General features: G+C 41.0%; 1 long non-coding RNA gene across 1 annotated transcript in view; it reads right to left on the reverse strand.

Moving 5' to 3' along the window:
- Positions 1-1045: 1045 nt before the first annotated feature.
- LOC122679664 overlaps positions 1046-24905 on the reverse strand; it is a 98915-nt gene continuing 75055 nt past the window's right edge. The window contains exons 7-8 of the long non-coding RNA XR_006336474.1: positions 6028-6069; positions 1046-2456 (exon numbers count right to left, since the gene is read on the reverse strand). This is a non-coding gene — a long non-coding RNA (uncharacterized LOC122679664). The remainder of the gene's footprint in view (positions 2457-6027; positions 6070-24905) is intronic.

A 24905-nucleotide genomic window follows, 5' to 3' on the forward strand; every position in this document is an offset into this window, starting at 1 on the left:
TCTCAGGCCAAGCTTTCCCATGTCAGAGGCTTGCAAGATCACCATCTTGTCTTAGTAACATGGTATCAAGTTTGACATCATTTACTTGCCACTGTTCATTCCTGTGAATAAGAAACAGCCTCCTGTTTCTGGCAAAGAAAAAGAAAGGGAAAGCAGGTTCTGCTCCAACCAGACAGAGAAGAAAAGGTGAAGAGAAGGGCGGAGGGAATTCTGATGGGGACTTTCACCCCCCGCCCCCTAGGAAGCTGGCTGAGGGCCAGAGTTGGAGTCTTGACTTTAAACCCATAAAACCTCAGCATCCCCGGAGCAACCAGGAGGGCGGAGTCCAGACACGCGGCGGCGGAGGAGTTCCGGAGCAGCGCAAGAAGCTGCTTTTCCTCCGCAGTCTGCTGGTTTATGAGCTGGCCGGCTCTGAAGCCCGGACGGGTGGTTGCATTTCATGCCGAGTTTAGGGTGAAAGCGATCTGGCAGTTTCCATTCTCAGGGTGCTTCGGGAAAGAGAGCAGGGTGGTTGAACACAAGCCACGCTGGACTCGTTCCTAAACCAACAGGAATCAGCTGCTCTCTGACAGAGGGGTCTGCTAACAGATGTTAGCAGTTCTTTAAGAGGAACAGAAATAAAGGGAATGGGAAGGAGCTGAGTATTCCATATGGATATGACTCTAGTAGAACTGTTCCCCAGTAGCCTCTAGTCCTGGTAAGGACCATTACAAGGGATGCAGAAGTAGTTCTCCAACTGACATACTTAGAGAAAATGTAAAAGCCAGAAAGCGAAATGAATTTTTGAGCTAGAGGATTTTTTCTGCTGTGTAACAACGTGAATCAGCTCTATGTATCCGTACATCCCCTACGTATATCCGTATATCCTGCCACCTCTTTCCCCTCTAGGTGACCTCAGACCACCAAGCCGAGCTCCCGGTGCCAGGCAGCAGCTTCCCACTGGCTCTCCGTTTGACACATGGACACACGTTTATGTGTCAATGCTGCTCTCCCCGTTCATCCCACCCTCCCCTCCCCAGCCCGTGTCCACGCCGGTGTCTCTACTTGACATGTTTTTTAAAAGACCATTCTGACTTCTATATGGGAAGCAAATAGATTGAAGACTTAGGGGAACAAGAGTAGAAGGAGAGAGTCCAGTTGCCAGGCAGTTATGATCAAATAGCACCGCTTCTTATGGGGAAGTTGGCATGCCAAGGCAGGGAGTGTCTTCCTAAAGCTGCTGAGCTATTAAGGGCCCAGCAAAAAGGTGCCCCAGGAAACCAAGCTCCACTCAGTCCGGCCTCTTTCCGACACCATCTCCTGTTTGTTGTTCAGGAGACACTGTAAAGTGGTCATGAAGACGTCGGCTCTTCATGCAGACCTAAGGTGGAATCTCTCTGTGACACCCCCCAGATCTGTGACCTTTTACAGGTTTCTTCCCAGGAAACCAATGGGAACAATATCGCCTGCATCCTCAGTATTAGAAATGAGACAATGGCTATACCGTCTGTGCCTTGTGCTCACAGATTATTTTTTTTCTGTTTGGATATTGTGGTAAATGGTTTTTCCAGACTTTGGCAGCTGGGTGGGGCCTTGTGATGGGTTCTGGCCATGATGAAAGTATACAGAAGTGATATGTCTGTTCCTAGACGTCCACAGGCACGACTTTGCTCCTGCCATCTTTCCACACTGACTGTATTGAAGATAGCAGCATCCCCAAATAGCAGAAGCTGGATTCTTGAATCACTGTGTGGAGGAAAGTTACCTGATCAAGAATATCCATGTTGAGTTTTGTGAGTGAGAACAAAACATTTTGGGGTTAAATCATATTTTACAGGATTATTTGTTACAGCAGTTACTGTTATTTACTCTGACCAGTAAAGTCTCATTAAATGATAGCTGTTATATATGGCATAGTTCGCTTTAGAATCTACACAAGCTTATTTCAACAATACTGTGAAGACCAACTCTGCTGAGAGACACCATCAGGTTCTAAAGCCTTTGACTTGTGAATCACTGAGGAATTCAACTGTGCTCCATATAATCCCTCTATAGATAGCGTTTGAATTTGTCAAGTCATCAATTGAGGGGAGTTATCATTCTCTAAAAGCATTCTTTAAATGATTAGTAAGTTCCAGAGAGTGTTCTAGATACTATCGCACAGGGTGTCCTATAAGATCATGAATAACTATTATCGCAGCCACATCCACTCCCACCTCCGGTGGCTTACACATTCCATTCTTTCTGCCAAAAATACCCTGGCTCCAGACATCTGCATGGCTCACACCCTAGCTTTGTTCAAGTCTCTGGCTACTTGGTCTGAAACAGTGTCCCTCTGTTACCCACATCAGCAGGCTCCATTCTTCTGTGTCTCAAGTGTGCACGTCTTGCCGTTCATTCTCAGCACCGTTTGCCCCAGTCACTGATGGAAAGGGTGCTTCTTAAGTTAGGTCACTCTGGGTTCTCATGTTCTTATTCTAAGAATAGGAAAGAAAAATGTTGAAGGTTATATAAAAGATATAGTATGTTGAAATTTACATAAGCAATTGTGTGAATCACTATTTTATAACAAAGTAGAAAAAAACATATGCCTTTAGGAAAGCATGAATGGTCTCAGATTTTGTTATGTATATTTTTTTAGACCAGTCTTTAAAGATCTGGCCCTTTCTTTCAGTATCTACCTGTTAAAAGGTTATGATGACCCTTGCTAACATTAGGAACTATTGCCAGTTGTGTTATTGATGGGTCTTACCATTGATATTGAAAACCAATGTCCCTACTGAATAAAGGACACGAAGGCCTGGTGATAATTCTTCTGGAGAAGTGACTAGCGTTTGCAGCGTATTAGAAACAGTGAATAAGGATTTTTTGGATGTGCCTATAAAGAAAAGTGGGCACTTGGCCCCCATGGAAGTCTTCCTTTTGCAGTAGGCCTGGTGACTGATGAAGTGGGTTTTGTGTAAAATGTAAATTCACATTTTGTGGAAACTGGAAGTTCATCCATCTAAATCATTTCTGTTATAGTCTATGACGGCTTCTGAAAATTGCCAGGGTAGGTCTTTTATTTGATCTTTCAACATTATTGGAGGTCATATAAACAGGATTATATGAAGTCTTTCACTGTCAATTAGTGTAATTCTAAATCAACATTCTGTCAACGATGTGCAGGTTTTACAGCATAAGGAGGAAGAGAGAAGAGCTCACATTTTTTCTTCAAATGGATTTCCCTGCTTTTGGTTAATGCTTAATTAAAATGAGAAAAAGGTGGGAGTCCCCTGGTGGTCCAGTGGTTCGGGCTCAGTGCCTTCACTGCTTTCACTGGGGTTCAATCCCTGGTCGGGGAACTGAGATCCCACAGGTTGTGTGGTGCAGCCAAAAATAGAATGAAAAAGAGGGCAGAAGGAAGGAAGGTGAGACAGGAGAAGGGAGGGAAGGAGAGAAGGTGGGGGAAAAAATCTACTAAATTTATTTTAAGATGTTTGCGGAAATTAATCCATTCCTTATTTTCATCATAAGAAAAAACTTAGAGTTACTGAAAGGTTAAAAATAATCCATTTTCTGAAAACGGGATATATAAGTGGTATTCCAATTTTAGAATCTAAAATATGACTCTTTCTGAACCTAACATGTAGGAGACTTATTTTTAGCTAATAGATCTAACACAGGGCACTAATTTTTTTTCATGGAAATGAAAAACAGATCAAATTACATTTATTCATGGAATATCTGCCCTACCATTAAGTGTAATTTACTTGACTTACATTTGCCTTCAAGGATTTCTGAGTGTTTCTGGGACAATACTTTCCATTAGTCTAACCACTTTCATTTGAAAATCTTTATAAATTCTGGATTAAATGTTCTCCTTCTCCTTTATAACTGCATAAGAAATTTCCTCAGGATGGATGAGAAAAAATTTAGCATCAGGTAAATTATCTCACTTACCTCTACAATATCTGTGTTAAAAATAAATGAAATGCTCAAGCTAATAAAGCTGGGAAGAGTCAATAGATGAAATAGAACCATCCAGTGAATAGGTGCTTTCCTGACCTAGTGATCTGTGATCTACAAGGTCTGGCTTATTTCAGGCGCTCCACGTTTTGTGCTCCAGAATACATTCCACCTCCAGAGTTAGACCCCCATGTTGGAATCCTCTTACTCCAGTAAGTCTGCCTCTTACTCTCTGTGTGACCGCCAAGTCCTCATCCATAAAACAGGGGACATGATATTCTCTACCTCTGGGTTGCAATGAGAACTGAGTCACCTAATGTATGACAATGACCAACTCCATGTCTGCCATGCTACCCTCATTACACAGTCATCCCCATCCACCTCCATAGCTTCAAAGTTAGCCCTGTGTCCATTCTTGCCTCCTTTAAATCCACTCTCAAAATTGCAGCCAGAATAAGTTTTCTAAAATATAAACTTGGCCATATTTTTCCATGCATTAAGTAATGTAATATGTCTCCATTGTTCATAGAATAGTGTCCAGGACCCCTAATGCGGCAGATTACACCTTTCAAAATCCAACCCTGACTTCCTCTTCTGCTCTTCCCCTGCCTTTCTTTTCTTCACCTATTTCCTGTCCTTGCTCTGAACCTCCAGCCACACAGAGCCATTTGATAATCATGAAGACTTCCTTCCACTTACTTGTACTCCTCTGTCTGTACTTCCCCTTGCCTAGATCTTTCTTTCCAATCTTATCTTGAAAAGATTGGATCCAAAAATAATTTTTTTCTTCCTTAAAGCAGAAAACCTCAGGGACTTCCCTGGTGGTCCAGGGGTTAAGAATCTGCCTGCCAGTTCAGGGGACACGAATTTGATCCCTGGTCCAGGAAGATCTCACCTGCTGCAGTGGCGGCTAAGCCCATAGTTACTGAGCCTGTGCCCTAGAGCCTGTGCTATGCAACAAGAGAAGCCACCGCGATGAGAAGCCTGTGCATTCCGACTGGAGAGCAGCCCCCGCCTGCTTGCTGTAACTAAAGAAAGCCTGTACAGCAACGAAGACCTAGTGCAGCCATGAATTAATTAATTTAATTTTAAAAAGAACGGAAGAAAACCCCAGTCTCTCCGATGCACAGAGAAGGGAAAGGTAATCTGCTCTAACGATGTTCAGAGAGGAGCAGGTGCCAGCTTGCTTACCAAAGAGAGGATCCATTATGGACTCAGCAGGCCTGCAACTTTGCTGGTTCCCACTGTGGCCTATTTGCTTGCGCTGCTAATGTAGTCATAATCTAAGCATTCCCAAAGTCACCCTGGCCAGCTTACAATACATCTTAAAAAGCATCTGCAGCAAAGATTGAACCAATACTTTAGAAATATTGGGAAATGATAAACATATGATTTTGCTTAATTAAATACGTGGCTGCCTTTAAACTTGGAGAGAATTTCTTCTCATACCCTGCTAAGCTGTACTTGTACACACAGGCAGTAAGATAGCCACTACTCAATTGGACAGATAGCTGAAGTGTACTGACAGTTTCTGTTTGGGATTATGGTGAGTCTGGGGACACATATAGAGGGTATTTATAGGCCCCGTGAAAACCCACACCCTGGCAAGATTTTATCATCCCTTCTTATGAGGTCTTTTTTAAAAAATTTATTTATTTTTAATTGAAGGATAAATGCTTTACAGTATTGCATTGGTTTCTACCAAACATCAACATGAATCATCCATAGGTTTACATATGTCCCCTCCCACTTGAACATCCCTCCCACCTCCCTCCCCATCCCACCCCTCTGGGCTGTTACCAAGCTCACATTTGAGTTCCCTGAGTCATATGGCAAATTCCTATTGGCTATCTGTTTTACATATGGTAATGTATGTTTCCATGTTACCTTCTTATGAAGTCTTGAGAGAGACAGATGCACAAGAGAAAATAGAAAATAAAAAATCAAGGGCCACTTTATTTATTTATATATTATATAATTATATATTTATTATAATCACATGCGCTTTCAGCTGACTCCAATTATATGTTCTTCAGTTAATTGGGCTGGAGACATGGCTTGGATCACACAGTGCACAAAAGCTTAAGGAGTTTCACCTACCCTCCAAGTCCAGACACAAATCCATGGTCCTCTGGGAGGCCCCTTGGGAAGAAAGATTTGAGAGATTAACAACTACAGCACATGGTTAAGAATAGTAGAGCAAGAGTAACATGTGGGGCTTCTCCTGTATAGAACTGTTAGATTACTATTTTAGTCTTTAATGAGAATAAGACAAAGAAAGTGTATCATGGCTATGACCACAATCTTATAACAATCATATGTATATACAACAGTTATCCTGCCCACTGGTCTGCATAGTCTGAATAGTGTTCCAGAATGTTACTTTTCCAGTACCCTCCAACTTACTTTTACATTAAACTTTTTGGGTCAACACTCTTGGCCTTGAAGTCCTGGAGGAAGTCAGTTCCAGATTCTAAACTTAACCTTATACATCTTTCAAGTGATGTATGAGGCAAGATGCATCTGTGGTTCTTTCTGGCTTGGATGTTATATTATGTGACTGAAAATAAACTTGACCCTCTCTAAAGCAAGAGTATTAGTGAACTCCAGTATTTCTCCCAATAGCAGAATGCATTCCTTTCAGATGTAAATTTTCTTTTCATAGCCCACACACTTCTGTCCCTAGGCAACTCTTTTATAGGAGTCTGAATGAGAGGTGATTGACTCAGCAAACATGTATCTTCACTGCTAGAACGGAAGTCCCAAACACTTCAATTCAGAAAGCTTAGAGCATTAAAAAACTAGGAAATCTACTTAATCTGTTTTCTAGAGAATTCTAATGAGAATCAACATAGTAAAAAACAAGGATAAGAATTTCCCACATGAACATGATGGAATAGTCAGCAGTTTTCCACTTCTCTTTCAAGAAACCATGTTTTTAAAAATACAAGTAAAAAAAAAAATACAAGTAATATTTTTAATGCTACACACTATATAGCATTTTATTTATTATAATTTCTGGATGACATGAATTATTACATGTGAATTTTTTAAGCAGAAAAAAAAAAGAACAAGATAGAAACATAATAGGAAGGAAAAGTAATAGGCTTGCTTCAACAATTTATGGATTCAGATGTGTTCAGCAAACTTGTACTGAATGCCATTCTGTGTCAGTCACCAGTCTAGTACTGAGTATGCAATAATAAGGAAAGCAGATAGAAATCTCTGTCTTTGTGAACTTTCATTCTAAAGAGGAGAGATGGACAACAGGCCAAAAAAACATATTATATGTCAAAAGATAAAAGATGGAGAAAAATAAAACAGAGTAAGGGAGACAGAGCAGGCCAAGGGAAAGAGAAGTTGCTGCCTTGGATAGGGTAGTCAGGGAAGGCTTCATAACTAAGGGGACACTCGGACAGACACCTATAGGTGAGGGAGTGTGTGCATGTGTGCATACGTGCATGTGTGCTAATTTGCTTCAGTCATGTCTGACTCTAGAGGGAGGATGACAGACAAATATCCCAGAGAGAAGCAAGGGGAAGCATTAAACACCCCAAGGCAGAAATGTCTTAGCTTTTTAAAAACTGTGTGGCGCCCAGCATGGCCAGATTGCCTGAGGACAGAGGTGAACAGGAGGAAGTACAAATGGAGATTTTAGCTGGGGCCAACCTGTACATGGATTTGAGTATCATTTTAAGGATTATATCTTTTTCTCTGAGTGACAGGAAAAAATGTTGAAGAGTTTTAAGCACAGACATGAAAAGATCTGATTTCTATTTACTTTAATTAATTTATTTTTTAAAGATTTTTTTTTTTAACATGGACCATTTTACAAATCTTCACTGAATTTGTTAGAATACTGCTTCTGTTTTAGTGTTTTGGATTTTTGGCTACAAGACATGTGGGATCTTGGCTTCCCGACCAAGGATTGAACCAAACGTGCACCCTCTGCATTGGAAGGCAAAGTTTTAATCACTGGACTGCCAGGAGATTCCCTCTATTTAATTTCAAATGATCACTCTGGGTGCTAAGTTAGCTACTTGTGTGCTCAGTTGCTCAGTCATGTCTGACTCTTTGTGATCCAATGGACTGTAGCCCACCAAGCTCCTCTAGCCATGGGATTTTTCCAGGCAGGAATGCTGGAGTGGGTTGCCATTTCCTCCTCCAGGAGATCTTCCCAACCCAGAAATTGAAATAGCACCTCCTTTGTCTCCTGCATTGCAGGTAGATTCTTTACTGCTCTGCTATCAGAGAAGCCTGATTTGTTGCCAGCATAATTATAAATCTCTAGAATTGCCTCTGTAGTACCAGAAAAGAAGAGTAGAGAATTGGGAAGAGATTGTACAATGGGGATCTGCCTGAAGGACAGATGGACAAGACCAGTTCAGTTCAGTTCAGTCACTCAGTCATGTCCAACTCTTCATGATCCCATGGACCACAGCATTCCAGGCCTCCCTGTCCATCACCATCTCCCAGAGTCTACTCAAACTCATCTGCATTGAGTTGGTGATACCATCCAGCCATCTCATCCCCTGTCATCCCCTTCTCCTCCTACCTTCAATCTTTCCCAGCATCAGGGTCTTTTCTAATGAGTCAGTTCTTTGCATCAGGTGGCCAAAGTATTGAAGATTCAGCTTCAACATCAGTCCTTCCAATGAACACTCAGGACTGATCTCCTATAGGATGGACTGGTTGGATCTCCTTGCAGTCCAAGGGACTCTCAACAGTCTTCTCCAACACCACAGTTCAAAAGCATCAATTCTTTGGCACTCAGCTTTCTTTATAGTCCAACTTTCACATCCATACATGACTACTGGGAAAACCATACCCTTGATTAGGTGGACCTTTGTTGACAAAGTAATGTCTCTGATTTTTAATATGCTATCTAGGTTGGTCATAACTTTCCTTCCAAGGAGTAAGCATCTTTTAATTTCATGGCTGCAGTTACCATCTGCTGTGATTTTGGAGCCCCAAAAAATAAAGTCAGCCACAGTTTCCCCATCTATTTGCCATGAAGTGATGGGACCAGATGCCATGATCTTAGTTTTCTGAATGTTGAGTTTTAAGCCAACTTTTTCACTCTCCTCTTGCACTTTCATCAAGAGGCTCTTTAGTTCTTCTTCACTTTCTGCCATAAGGGTGATGTCATCTGCGTATCTGAGGTTATTGATGTTTCTTCTGGCAATCTTGATTCCAGCTTGTGCTTCATCCAGCCCAGCGTTTCTCATGATGTACTCTGCATATAAGTTAAATAAGTAGGGTGACAATATACAGCTTTGACGTACTCCTTTTCCTATTTGGAACCAGTCTGTTGTTCCATGTCCAGTTCTAACTGCTGCTTCCTGACCTGCATACAGATTTCTCAAGAGGCAGGTCAGACCATTTTGCCTCCAAATTCAATTTCAAAAGGTATGGAAGTTGAGTCCCAAGAATGCCTTTAATCTCAAGACTTAACAATAGACTAAGAGACTGGGGATGTGTGGTGATGTTGGGCTCACCCCAGGGGCTTCTAAAGCAGGAACATATCAGTGTGGGTAGTAGACATAAGGAGAAGGTTATCAGACACACTTTCTTGGCACCAGCTATGTCTGCTGAGGCAGGCACCACATTTTATAGGAATGACAATGAGCTAGGATGCAAGTTTTGGAAGCCCAAAGGACAGACTTCAAGTGCATCTAATGATACAGAGGGCATTTGTGTTTTCTGACTCCATCTATGACACAAACTATCAAACCTGGAGAAAACCACTTTCTCTCTCTCTATATATATATATATATATGTATATTTCCTTGTGCATGCTATTTGCATAACTCTGTGATCACAATGATTTTGCATGGAACATAGGCAATTAAAATGAAAAAAGATTAATAGTGCATGTAATTTGCAAAAAGGGTCCCAAAATGAGGAGGTAGCAAAATGACTGAAATTTAGAAATCCATGATCCAATTCAATGCACTTACTGGATATATCATGAAAGTGAGGAAGGGAATATGACCTTTACAAGGTCACATAGGTAGCAGTAATAGTAATGTTAAGTAGAACACACAACTCCATCCTCTCACTTCACTGTAGGATCTCACAAAGCTGATCTCAAAACTGAGAAGCAGACAGCAGGCTAATCATATGACATGAGGGTATGGGCATATTTATGCCCACAGCCATATATACCATCTCCAAAAAATAAATGGCCACACAGAGAGAACATACAGAGCCATGAACCAAAGCTCTGGCACACTTACTCCATGGCGTTATGACAATAATTTATAATGCTATTGCAATTACAGTAGAATTATGGCATGCCCAGCACCTAATAGAGCTGTGTGCATACTCTCGAGAAAGACAAATGGGCTGGCAAGTCTAGCTGCAGAAATTAGATTAAATGGCTCCATCCCCAATCTTGCCATTGATTTTTGCAGCCCTGCCATTAACATGAGACTTCACATACCACCCCTCCATCATTTCTGGGAGGTGAAGACATGGTTTTAGAGTGTAAATAATTAGACCCTCAAAATCCAAGGTGACAAATCTTACACGCTTCCAGTTGCTACGAATCAGGGCCCATAAATCAGAGACTCTTTTGAGGATGCGTGCATGAGCCAAAGACATGTTTACGGAGTGAGAGTGCTTTGTGTTTCTATTTCTTTCTTTCTTCCTCTTTCCTCCTCCTTAGGCACCCTTGCCATTGGATATGAATCAGCTTTATTGGGTCACTGTGCAAACCAGAACATTTTTGTAAAAAGGAGGGTGGGGCACTCTTACCCAATGACAATTAGAGTAACCTGGAACAGTTCCTGGAAAGCAAGGTTGTGTGTTCATCCTAGTTTGAGGTCATCATGCCTTATATCAGTAGTGTAGGTCTGTGCTTTCTCATCTCATAAAATGCTTTTCTGTGGGATGTTAAATATTGCCAAAGAGATAATGCAAAAAGAGGTAATAAACAATACCTACAGTGGCTACCTTTTATTGAGTGCCTACTTTGTGGTCCTGAATGTCTAGAGTTGTGATTAAGAACATCAGGTTGATTCTAACCATCTGGTAGATTGATCAGTCACTTTGTGCCTCTGTCTTTAACAAACATAAAGCACTGGTGCCAAGTAGGACTTGAAGAGGTGAGCTTTCACAATTGCATGCAGAATTCTTTGTACATAATACTCTCTAATCCTTTCAGAAGCCTGATGAAGCGAATATCATTAACCTGATTTTTCAGATGAGAACACTGAGGGTCAGCAAAGGTAAGCTTCTTTCCAAAGTCACAGAACTCTTAGAAGCTGGAAAGTTTGTATTCAAACTCAAGTCTGTCTGATAAGTCTTCACTTCACTATTTTACTGTTTTCCATCAGAAGTCCTAAATTAGTGTTAGCAGCAAGAAAGTTGAAATGCTGTTTAACCTAGGCTTACATACTTCTTAATTTTCTCACTTACCCATTCCACACTCTTCAGGCACTTTATATATCTATTTATCTATTTGCTAGTGACTTATACAAAGTCATGTCATTCTGGAAAGATTTTTGGTAGTTTATAAAAACATGTGCATTTTGTAAAAATATGTTATGAACTCAGGAAGAAAGGAAGTCAGAGTAGAGACAAAATAAGATGAAGGAAAGGATAAAGTTAGTATTGAAAACGTAAACAAACTTTTACTGAGCTGACCCAAGTAGGACTGGTAATTTAGAAGTAAGATGATAAGGTCACATTACTTCATAAACTTGGATTCTAATGGAGGACTTTTAATGTATATTCTAATATGCAAACAATTACAGGGTAGCAGGGAAAATTGGAAAAAAATGTACAAGACCTGATTGGGATTGACATAAAGCACAATACTATATATAAAATAGGTAACTAATAAGGACTTACTGTATAGCACAGGGAACTCTACTTAGTATTCTGTAATGATCTATATGGGAAAGAAATCTTAAAAAACAGTGGATATATGTAAAATTGATTCACTTTGCAGTACACTTGAAATTAACACCACATTGTAAATCAACTATACTCCAATAAAAACAGGTTAAAAAAAAAAAAAAAAAAAGACCTAAAGTATATCCAAGTAAAAGAAGGCAAAGCAAACAAAAAATAAAAACAAAAAGACCCAGTGAGAGCATAACAGGAGGACACACCCCCATCATAACTGCACACCACTCATCACAATCTGAGAGTTTCCTAGTCTGGCTGTTGTCTGTCTTCCTACTATCTTGTTTGTGGGGGTATTTCCTCTACCTGCCACATTACAAGTGCTTAATGAATGAGGGAATGCATGAGGCTCAATTCGAATTTTAAAAAGTGTCCTATTTTGCACAGCTTGTAAATTGCAGAGCCATCTCTGCTCTGGCTGCCTCCCCAAGACCTTGGAGGTGACCTGCTCAGGTAATCACGTCCTGCAAACACTGAAATGAGGCAAAGACTCAAAAATAGTCGATGGAGAGTGGGTCAGTGAGTATATATCAACTCAAGCAAAAAAGGGGATGGTGATTTCTAAGGGAAGAGTGGTACTTCTAGAAAAACCAGCATGTCAAAGATGAGTGATTTGTCATTTGACACACCCGGCAAGAGACCAGTGAGGTGTTTAAACCCAACCCCCTCTGGCTTCAGGTCTGTCTCATTTCCACCAGAACTCCTGGCAGAGATGAAACTGGGCAGGAGATTTGAGAAAATACCTGGATAAAGAGAGTGAGAAGGAAAATAAGAGGTTTAGGGCACAGAGGAAGGACAAAGGAAGGTGGAAGTCAGAATATACAAACACTTATTGATTCACTGTTTTGTGTGTGTTTTTTTTTAAACAGAGATGGATTTCAGCAACAGAGAAAAATTGCTGTGCATTAATCAATGCATCATTAAAATGCATTGAGACAGAGTGATGGCCTTGGCTTTGTGAAAATTTACTAGTTTAGCTCCCTTTTTAGTTTCTTCACATTTTCTTGTATAGAAATCTCACCGTGTGCTTTGAAAATTGGTTTGTGAATCAGGAAAAACTCTTGGCCAAGTTCTAGAAATTCCATGTTCTAAAATGAGCTTTTTCAGCTGTTACAGAGAATGGAGGCAGTAACTTCCCTGCCTTTGGGCTTCAGTTTCTGCTTGTGACAAGTGAAAAATTTGGATTCAGTTATTCCCAAGGGTCTTTCTAGAGCTGTCCAGACCAGTAATGGGAGATCTGGTTCAGAGCCCAAGCCTGTGTCTTTTGTGTGTGCGTGTCTCAACTCTTTTATCTCTCTTAATTATTCCCTGCTCTTATAAGCTGAGATGAAATAGAAAAAAATTTCCATAAAGCTATAGAGTGTGAGAACCCCTTTGTATTAGCTTGTTTTGAGGCAGGACTATCATTTGCCAGCCCTATCTTACAGGTCTCACGAAACTATGAAAATCAGATAAAGCGATGTAAATATATTCTGGACACTATGCAAGAATATTCTGAGATAGACTGTTATTTCTGCAGGAAACAGTTGGAGGAAATTAAGCAGGAGATGTAAATGCAGCAAGCATCCACAGGAAGTTGATTTCCAAGAGTGTTCATTGTCTCTCAATGGATATAGAGCGTCTCAGTGCCTAGGTCCTTCACCCACCTTTTTTTTGTGTGTGTTCTTTCTCATTCTCCTTTTTAATTGAGAAACTTCCTTTCCTTATTCCCTTTAGCTGTTTCATATGTCACTGTTCTTTAGGGGTGGAAGCTATTTCTGTTATTCTGTTTCCTTTTCATCCAACCATGTAATACTTTTTCCATATCTGGTTGTCTCCCTCTGGAAGGGGAGCAGCAAATTGGATATCTATGGGAGCTTGGTGAAAGTCACTTGCCTAGATTTAAATATCTAGTAGTGTTTTAAATACTTAGTATTAGCCAGGTCCCTAAATATGTCTGAGATAACGACCATCATTTTTGTATGAGCAATGACATATAGCGAATTATGGAATTTATGGATTCCCTGCAGTACAAAGTATTAAAGGCAGAAACAATTAGTTGTCTGGAAGTTCAGGTCTGAGAGACTGTATCAGATACATTTGTGTGTTTTCGTGGAATCTTCCTGAGAGGAAATATTTCATTGTCTGTCTTCTGAGAAACAGTTACACCAGATGATGCCAAGAACCACTTCTCATGGTTTTTGTCTTCATAATGGAATAAAAGAATGAGATTTGTTGATTATTTTTGTTAAAATTCACTGTCATCTTCACTAAGATAATAAACCAAAGGATTACTTGTTAAGGCGGCTTACTAGACGGCACAGTGGTAAAGAATCCAACTGCCAGTGCAGGAGACACAATAGACAGAGGTTCAATCCCTGGGTCTGGAAGATCGCCTGGAGAAGGAAATGATGACTCACTCCAGCATTCTTGCCTGGGAAATCCTACGGACAGAGGAACCTGGTGGGCTACAGCCCGTGGGATTGCAAAGAGTCGGACACAACTTAGTGACTAAACCACCAGCACCACTACTTAAGATCTACAAATGTCTCTCTGCTGAAATCTCTTTCATTCTTACACTTGAGACATCTTGAGAGCAAATGCCAAAAATGTTGGAGAAAAGGTAAGGAAAAGGTTATGATAAAAGGAGGAATAGTGGCTTTTCAAAAAAGAAGATAAGGGAAGAAGAAAACAGCAAGCATACTACGCTCCATGAACTCTGTGCAGATCACTGACCTAGAGTTACCTGTTTTTATTAATAACAGTTGCAAACTTTATAGAACACCGATTCCATGCCATAGACTGCACTGTACACTTGGAGAGCATTGTTTCTTATATTCTTCTTAACAGGGAGATTAAGCAATTTGCTCAAGACCATGCATCTAATAGTTGAAGAGCTTTGTCTGACCAGGTGGGTAATTCTGCTTAATTCTGTGGATTCTCTATTAGGGACTTCATGTGCCCACAGACACAAACCACATGCTAAGAGATAAAGGAAGAACTTGATATCCAGACATCTTAACACCTTTAATATATTTACATATTAATTTAGATCTTGATCAAGAATGGATCCTGGACACTCACATATCCACTATCTATGCACCTTCCCATGACCCACAATGACCTGCTTCACATGACCCCTGGCATATCTCGAGTCATATCTTCCTCATGTGGTAGATTTTTTAAAGGTTGCAAATACTTTGCAGTGCCTCCCCCACCAAGAAGTGAAGTCATTTTCCTGATCTTTTGATTTTGGACTGGTCTATGGCTACCTTTGACCTGTTGCAGTTGGTGGAAGTGATACTGTATGTCTTCTGAAGCAGGGCCTCATGGGACATTACAGCTTCTACTTCACAGTCTCAAATACTCCGTCCAGATAAAGAAGTCCAAACTAACCTATTAGAGACACGGTCCATCAAGAACCAGTAGCATCTGCCAGATCGAGGCCCTCCTTGACCAGACAGGCACCAGCATGACTACAGTGCCAAGACACGTCTTGAGCCACTAGGTTGGTGGGTGGTATGTTAGGCAGCAAAGGATAACGGGGCTACCATCACCCGTTAGGCTCTGGGCTCCGGCTTCTCTGGTCTTCTCTCGGTTCATTGCACACACTTTGTCATTCCCACCACAGGACTTTTTGAGCCCTGTACATGGGAATTTTCCCCTCGTGCCTTATCCACTGGTTTACTCCTTGTCATCCTTTAGGCCATGGCTTAAAAGTCACCACCAGAGAAAACCCTTTCCTGATCATCTACATAGAGTAGATTTCTGAGTCTCCATACCAGTCCCTTGCTTGGCTTTTCAATGCATGCTTATAATTTGCAACTGGTTTGTTATTGCCTATTTTCCTCCTACCCAAGTGTAAGGTCCGTGAGAGAAGGCAGAATATTTATCCCATTCTCCACTGCAGAGTGCCTGGCAGAGGGATTCGTCCGCTTTCCCTTAAACTTCCTTTACCATTTTTGTGCACACTTCTACCCAGTGGACTCTCACTCTCAACAACCAGCCCTTGCTTCTCCTTTTGGAGGGCTGCCCCCATGGCTGATGAAGGCCAGGTGGATTTACCTGCAACGAAGCACAGAGAACTGAAGACTGGGAATGTGCATAGCCCAGGCCAATCATCAGGAAATGGGGTGCGTGCGTGCATGCTCAGTCATTTCAGTTGTGTCCGACACTTTGCGACCCCAAGGACTTTGTAGCCCACCAGGCTACTCTGTCCATGGGATTCTCCAGGCAAAAATACTGGAGTAGGTTGCCATTTCCTCCTCCAGGAGATCTTCCCAACTGAGTGATCAAACCCACATCTCCTGCATTGCTGGCAATTCTTTACTGCTGAGCCATCAAGGAGGAAGTGGGGTAGTGGGTGTAAAGACTCCAGCCTCTTTACCCCTAGGCCAGGACAACTCTGGGCTTTGACCTACACTACCCGCGGTTCTCACCTACAGGAGTGAGCCAAGTTCTCCTCCACAGGACCTTCCTAGCTTATTTCCTTATTGTGTTCAAAGTAACTGTAGACCCTTGATTGGCTTGCTTCCTTTTCCTGTTTCATTTCCTCAATCTCCTGCAGGTTTTAATGGGAACTCTTCCTAAATGAGTGAGTTTCATGCAAATCCTTAGGCTAGATTCTGCTTCTGGAAAAGTCACCCTAAGACAATGTGTTGACCGAATAAATTCATGACAGCAATTCTTGATTTCCACATATTTCCTTTTCTTGTGGACTTTGTTAAAGCCACCTCATAATCAGAATCCAGATATATTCTGCAGCATCACTGGCCTTTGTAGCCGTGTTTGTGCAATTGTTTCAGTGTTCTCCTGCACTTTGCCCTAGTTTTTTATAAAGACAAGTGGGAAGTGGAAAAACATAAGCACTGACACTAGCAGTTAAACGATTGAGACAAAGATAAAAACCACTCAGTGTGCTGAAACAAGCAAATCTTTGGTTATATCGGAATCCCCAGTGGACTGAAGCCGGTCATCTGGATGTTCAATTGTGAAGAGACAGTACCAAATTAAAGAACATATAGGATATTCTAGAAATAGGCCATCTGGGACTGTACTGAAAAATGAGGCTTATTGAAAGATATGGAGAAAGCTTTAAAAAGTATGGAAATTATGAAAATTGTCACCAAAACCCCTTCCAGAGTTCCAAAGCCTGAGAAGTCCATGAAACCAGAGAGCAGTAATAGAGATGACCTTGCCTTGTGTTCCTTTGTGAAGAGGGAAAAATAGTCTCATCCTCAGGTCTCATCTGACAAATGTTTGACAAAACCTTGCAAACTCCTGTTAGTCACCCTCACAGTCTCCTGATGAATTTCCTACTCAGTCCCTCGAAATCACCACCAGTAAGTCCTTCTTGTGCATTTTAAAATAAATTGCTTCTTCTTACCACTTTAAATAAGGTAAAAAAATTAAGTTTTGGAGGCAAGCCATTGTACAAAATGTGAGATCTACTTTTGCATTTCATGTTCAAACCAATTGTTAATGTTTTAAATATTCATTGCATAATTTAAAACTTTAGCAATGCTTCTGGATTCATGGAACAAAACTCCTCTGTATCACAGGCAAATTTTGAGTTTCTTCAGTCCTATTCTTCCCATCACACAACAGGTGGCTTGAATGATTTTGCAAACAATTGGATTGTCTTGGTTTGAAGACCAAGTCTGAACTCCTTAGCATGACACACAAGTCTCCACGCGATCTGACCTCCATGTTTCTGCCGGTTCATCAAACTCCTGCCCCTTTCCTCACCCATCTCTCTGCTGATAAAGGAACGCATGGAGCTACGTACACCCAGGAAGTGCCCAGCTCTTCTCCCCTGCAGGTCTTCCCTCTCCAACATGCCCTCCCTGGGACTTGGTCCAGAGGAGCCATTTTCCTGGACCCTTGGAGTCCCCAGTTCCATTAGTCAGATTGGAGTGTCCATCCTGTATAGCCTTCCAAAACCCTAATCTCCTTCTAACATAACACTTGTACCTTAGTTATAAAAATAACGCCAGCTCACTCCATTAGATTATAACCTCCCTAAATAAGGGTATCACCTTAACATATAATAATATTTACATGTAATAATATAATATAATAAGTAATATATAATATTATTATATGTAATATAATAAGTATATTACCTTATACTCACAGTCACAGCTTTAACTCGTTTCCACATATAACCTGTATTATTGCAACAACCCTATCAGATAAGTATTCACAGTGGCCCCCACTTAAGAGGTGGGAGAAAGAAAGGAGAAAGAGAAATTAAACAATTCTCCCATGACCAAATATCTAGTAAGCAAAAGAGCCAGCTCTGTGACCTTCATGTTCAAACCCTGCCTCCTACTCCAGGTCCAGGATGTGAGACCAACAAGTACTCAGTAAGAACTGAAATAGCAGACAATTCTACCTCAGGGAGGAAACCCAGATCTGAGCAAGGATAAAAACAGTTTTAAACCAAAGCCCTCACTGTCATAGTTTAAAAGGAAGCAAAGAACTAGCTAATAAAACCTAGAGTTTGGGGACTTCCCTTGTAATCAGCCTGGATTAGCGGGGGACAGAGGTTCCATCCTTGCCCCAGGAAGATTCTACATGCCATAAGCAACTAAGCCTGTGGACCACAGCTACTGAGCCTGTGCTCGAGAGCCTATGCTCTGCAACAAAAGAAGCCACCGCAATGAGAAGCAGGCTCACCTCAGCGAACAAGTAGGCCCAGCTCACCGTGACAAGAAAGCCCTCACATAGCAACAAGACCTAGCACAGCCAGAAATAGATAAATAATTAATTAACTTAAAAAAAAAAAGTTGAAAGAAAAAAAAGTTGATTTGAAAGAACCTCTTACCTCCAGTGTCATGAACTGATTCTGGAATAATGGTGCATGCACTGCCTTGGGGACCAGGAGATCTGAATCCTAGTATCTAGCTGGGTGACCTGCCTCTTGAGGCACCTCAGCCACTTCACCTATGAACTAAGCAATAGATGAAATTGATTGAGAAGCCCTCTCAAGATGAGATGTTCATGTTCTGTGATTCCAACAGAAGAGTTCTGCTTTAGAGACAAGCACTTTCTGCCCTTCTGCCTCTCAATGGTCACCTCCCCATCATCATTGTTGTCTCAGTGCAAAATCCTGGTTTTGTAAGTTCTAAGCAGTGTGATCTTGGAGCTTACTTTTGACTATTGAATGCATCATTTTTGCATCTCTGTCTCCACCACTGGAAAGAGAACTGACACATTACTGCTTAGCTGCCAACTTAAGTGTCTGCTGAGTGTCTACAGGGCACTGGCCATAGGAGGGAAAAAGATATTGATTTGCAGATTTTTACAGAGTCATGATACATTATTATTTAAAACAATCCTAGTGAATAGATAGATAGGCTCTCAGAGGTAGTAGTGTCAGCTCTGTTTCCACCCTTTGGGTCAATGATTGATTGAAACAGCTGACAAAGGAGAAAATGACTGCTTGCCATCACAATTTTGTGTTCAAGTTTGATTTGAATTAACACATGGGACAAATGCAATGTTTATACAGACTGTGGTTGAAAAATATTGGCAGGATACAGAGGTCAAGTCCATTTAGCACACAAACACTGTTAAAAAATCAAAATGGTCAATTCCCGTTCACAACAAATGTAGGGAAAATTTGGAAGTAAGATTTCATTTCCCTTTAATTTTCTTGGCAGCTCTTTGGTCTGATATGAAGCATAGTCTAATTTGCATACTCATAGAGTCACACTAAAATTCCTGTCTCCTGATTTACATTGTGTGAACTAATCTTCATGGAGTCAGTTCATTTTAGGTGTCTCTGCAGCTGCTCAAGAAGATGAAAAATGAGAAGAGGAGAAACAAGAGGGTGAAAAAGAGAATGAGCAGGAGGGGAAGAAAGGAAAACTTGACCTCAGATTCAAAGCTTGCAGTTTCAATAATAGCCATGGGACTTTGCTGGCGGTCCAGTGGTTAAAACTCCACACTTCCGTTGCAGGGGACATGAGTTCAGGGAACTAAGACCCCACATGCCATGTGGTACGACCAAATAAAAAAATTTTTTTAATAAAAATAAATAAATATCACTTGAGCAAACCTCACTACTAAAAATAAATAAATAATAGCTAAAATATCAGATTCTTTTGCTCCTCAAGAAGAATAAAACCAGAATTTCCTTAGAAAAGAGAAACTTTTATACACACAAATATATGTAAACACAAAACATTTACCTTTCAAGGTATGGTGGTGTTAAATTAAGGTATGTAGACTATTTCTAGATAAGGCTATAAAGAATTACCAAGCTAGTATAATGTTAATAGAATGATTCAATACTCCCTCTGTTTTCTACTATCTGTGCATCTGTGTCTGTTGATGGATAAATGGAGTCTTAAATTTGGTGTGTCAAATAAACCCAAGCATCTCTTAGTGTTCATAAACTTTTAGAACCACAGAATATGTCGTCTTGAGGTCAAAGCCGTCATTTTATTTATTTTTGAGACTCTGATGCTGAGAAAGATTGAAGGTAAAAGGGGAAGAGGGCAGCAGAAGATGAGACGGTTAGATGGCATCACTGATTGAATGGACATGAATTTGAGCAAACTCCAGGAGATAGGGAAGGACAGAGGAGCCCGACGTGCTGCAGTCCACTGGGTCACAGAGAGTCAGACACGACTTGGTGACTGAGCAGCAATAGTTACTTTACAATGTTGTGTTAGTCTCTGCTGCACCATGAGGCAGATGCATACATATGCAAGCATATATGCATGCAGATATCCGCTCCCTCTTGGGCCTCCCTCCCACCCCTCTGGGTCACCGCAGGGCACAGAGCTGAGCTCCCTGTGCTATATAGCAACTTCCCACTAACTACCTGCTTTAGGCATGGCAGTGCAAAGCCATCATTCTAATATTAAAGAACTGCCGCCCAGAGAGTTTTGTCTTCAGAGGGGCAGAGGCAGCTGGACCTTCAGCAATGGTTCTGCTCCCTTCACACAGCAGAGCTGCTGGGAGGGGGCAGCACGTGTCTTGTGGCCTCTGCATCCAGATGAGACCATGTGATCACATCAGTGGAGAAGCTGGAAGTATGACTCCCAGGCTTCTCGGCACCTTACCCATCTCAGGTTAAGAAGCAGCTGTGCTTTTTCCTATCTCCCTTCCCCCATTTCCTGACTAGACCCAGAGGATGCTGAGGCCCTTGAGGGTGCTAATTCCACAAGATGGGAAAAACCTACATTGCTGAATCATCAAATGGAAAACATTCCTTGTAAACCAAGAATACCCATACAGAAGAGTTCTGGGAGCAAAAAACTAACTTCACGCTAAACCACTGAAATGTTAGAGATTTTGCTTGTTCCTGTGGCTTAGTGTGACCCCAATAGCATGGGTCATTAGTACTGGTCAGATTTTCTGATTGTCTACTCAGGATTCGTGCCATTATTCAGATATGCTTGCTACATCCATGACTCCTTGTGTTTCTGGATCCAAACTGGATTCCACTCCTGGCCGTATCTTTTTCCTCTTTGTCCCAAGAACCTAGTACAGTGTCAAACTCACAACAAATACTCACTGAACAAAAGATCAACAGTTACCTCTGCTGTAAAGTGGGAACTGAAACTTTTAAATACGTGAAAATCAAGACACTGGATCATATGATTTCGTGAGTTCTTAATGCTCTGAAATCTGCAAAATTTCTAGCCCCCAAATCCTCCATATTCTACTGCTTTGTACGTCTTCAGCTTATCCTTAGTTCTGACTTTGTAAAATTTCATTCTTGTGATTTTCTTTTCTAATATCTCTCTATATTTAATATTGCTCAAGCTGTCTGGTCCTGGATTGAGATGGGGGTGAACATGCCTCTCTTTAGCTTGCTAAGGCACATCAGAGCAGCTAATATTTATTAAGGACTTAATTTAAAAAGCACTCTGCTAAGTGAATTATATGAAGTGGTTTACTTTTTTAACACTCTTATTAGCCCCATTTGATAGGTAAGAAAACATCCCTAGTGAGATTAGGCAACTTGTCCAATGCCACATACTTGGTAAATAGCAGAATTGGGATAAGAACAGAGGTTTAAGAGCATAGGTTTCTAATCTCCAGGCTCTGCCACCCAATTGCAAGCAACAGAGATAGACTCTGGGTAATCTAAGCCAAAAAAGAAATTTATTAGAAGGATTAAAGATGAGGGCTAAGGAGCAGTCAGGGCTCAAAGCCGTTCCTTGAATCCAGTTCTTGTTGAGTTGTTAGGTCAAGTCCGACTCTTTGTGACCCCATAGACTATAGCTCTCTGTCCGTGGGGATTCTCTAGGCAAGAATACTGGAGTATTGTCCAATAATGGTGGAGGGTTGTCATGCCCTCCTCCAGGGGATCTTCCCAACCCTGGGATTGAACCTGCATCTCCTGTGTCTCCTGCATTTCAGGCAGAACTAATGACTTTTAAATGCTAGTTCATGCTTAAGCACTCCCTCATCTGCAACAAAATGAGAAAAATAAGTCCAATGAAGTTAATTTTTCTTGAAGTTAAATATATTGACATTTGAGGTAGGATGTCAGTGTCTTTTAAGAATTCGTGGTGACAGAATATGGTGTTGGTTTGGGTGGTTTAATATATTTGTGTATTTTCTAAACGCCAAATCAGAATGTTGTCAGCCTTATGTCTGACCATCAATTTTTCCAGAAAAGATAGCACAAAGCTAGTTCCAACTTTAGGACTCTTGGCATCATTTATATGCATAAGTCCTTGAGTATTGATGCACAAAAATGCATTCCTTCTCATGATTTTTATATTCATCCCTTGGAAGTTCCTAACAGCCAATGCTCCAGGATTACTAGGAAGAGATAATTGTCTTAGTAATTTGTAAAATGGGGAATAAAGGAAGGAAGAAGGGAAATAGGGAGAGAAAGAAGAGATGAGGAAAAGAAGGGAGAGAGAGAGAGAAGGATGGAGACTTCAGCTCTATGCAATTGGTCCTAAAAGGTTGTTTTTCTCCCTTTGAGCTGGAAATCTACTCCAGAAAAATAGATACATGATAGATACATAAACAGGTAGATACAGAGATAGGGAAGTAGATAGACAGACAGACGGGTAGATAGATAATAAATAGACAATGGATAAATGGATGGATAGATTAAGAATATATGGTTAAATGATGGCTAGAGAGATAGATGAATAGATGGATGGATAGATGATGGATAAATAGATAATGGATCAATGGGTGAATAGATAGCTAATGGATAGATGGATGGATAGAAGATAGTGTCCACCGAAATAAAATGCACAGCCTAAAAGCGAGGGTGGGATGATCTGAGAGAACAGCATCAAAACATGTATATTATCAAGTGTGAAACAGATCGTCAGTCCAGGTTGGATGCATGAGACAAGTGCTCGGGGCTGGTGCACTGGGATGACCCAGAGGGATGGGATGGGAAGGGAGGTGGGAGGGGGTTCAAGATGGAGAACACATGTAAATCCATGGCTGATTCATGTCAATGTATGGCAAAAACCACTACAATATTGTAAAGTAATTAGCCTGCAACTAATAAAAATAAATGAAAAAGAAAAAGAAAAAAAAAAGATGAGAATTTTGTTTTGTTTGGTAGATTTGCCGAGGACTTAAGCCCAGAAGGCAGCTTCTCAGATAACTCTGAGAGTCTGCTCCAAAGAGGTAAGGGGGAGAGCCAGGATATGTAAGAGGTTTTGCAAATCAGAAAAAAGAAAAGAAAAACAGTAGGTGGAACATCAAAAGATTCATGTTAGTTCAAGAAAAGCAGATGTCTCTAGTTAATGAATTTGCTGCTTATCTATGCAGGGTCGGGGTGGGGGGCAGTGTGGGGGGTGGGAAATGCAAGAGTTTGGGCTTATTGAAATTATTCCTTTGATATGCACCTTCACTATCTAGGGCCAGTATCCTGCTCTTCCATATCCCAAATTGCCTCACCATGCACAGTGGGGGGTGGCTGCAGTGGTTGATGACTTGATGGCCACAGCATCCTTTGTTTACTGCAGGCAGCTTCTTCATTCCCGATAGATAGATAAATATATTTTTAAGGCTTCAGGAACAAAGATGCTCTAGCCAGATGTTCTTTGCTCTTACTAAACAGAGCAGAGGAGAGCAAACAATCCACATAACCAACCTGTTATGCTGAGGTAGGCTAAACTGCAGCATAACTCCTCTGAAGAATTGTGGAGAGCAATTTAAATAATGTCTTAGGGTCATACAGCAACATTTTTAAAAAGATGCTATAATTTTACATTTTTAAAAGCAGTCTACAAAACTGAGCAAACAGTATGGTCAAGGTATCATATTTCTTCCTAATTTTTTTTTACACTGTCCAAATATCCTCTTACATACATACATATTGATGGGTGTGTTTGTATGTATGTGTCTGTATGTTTTTTCCCACCAGGATCCAATTGAGGCCATTGAGTTTCAGGCTGCTGAAGTCAAGAGTTCAGGTTTCTCTTCGCTGGTCTCAGTGCCTCCCCTTCCTTTCTCATTTAAGCATTAGCTGGGAGCTGGGGATGTCAAGATTCTTGCCATGGAGGGGAGGAGGATGGTCTCCATTGCCTGGAGATTCCAGGCCATCCATCATCCAAGACAGAGCCATTCACATTCCTGAGAAAGAGAGAGAAGCCTTACAGAGCAAGCAACTAATGGCCAACTAATCAACTGTCTTAAAGATCACCATTCAAACTACAGACAAATTGATCCAGCCAGCGCTGTGCAGTCAGCTGGCTGGAATTCTCCTCAACCAAGAATATTTGGTTTGCTCAGATGCCCTGTCATGTTAGAAAGTGACTCATTTGCTCTCTGCTTCACCCTGTGATGCATAGACCCAGTTGCTGTGGGTTTCCTTTAGATTAAGATTTACCAAGAATGAGGGAAATTAAAAACTTGGCCTATATGTAAATCCATGGCTGATTCATGTCAATGTACGACAAAAACCACTACAATATTGTAAAGTAACTAGCCTCCAACTAATAAAAATAAATGGGGAAAAAAAAAAAAAAACTTGGCCTAACTTTCTAATGGTACAACTTTTAATTAACATGATGGGGGCGGGGAGGAAAGAAAAAGTCTGTATCATCTATCCATATAGATATCAGTTGCCATTTAGTTGC

The sequence above is a fragment of the Cervus elaphus genome, chromosome 21 (genome assembly GCF_910594005.1).
Source record: "Cervus elaphus chromosome 21, mCerEla1.1, whole genome shotgun sequence".
In the NCBI taxonomy this organism is placed as follows: domain Eukaryota; kingdom Metazoa; phylum Chordata; class Mammalia; order Artiodactyla; family Cervidae; genus Cervus; species Cervus elaphus.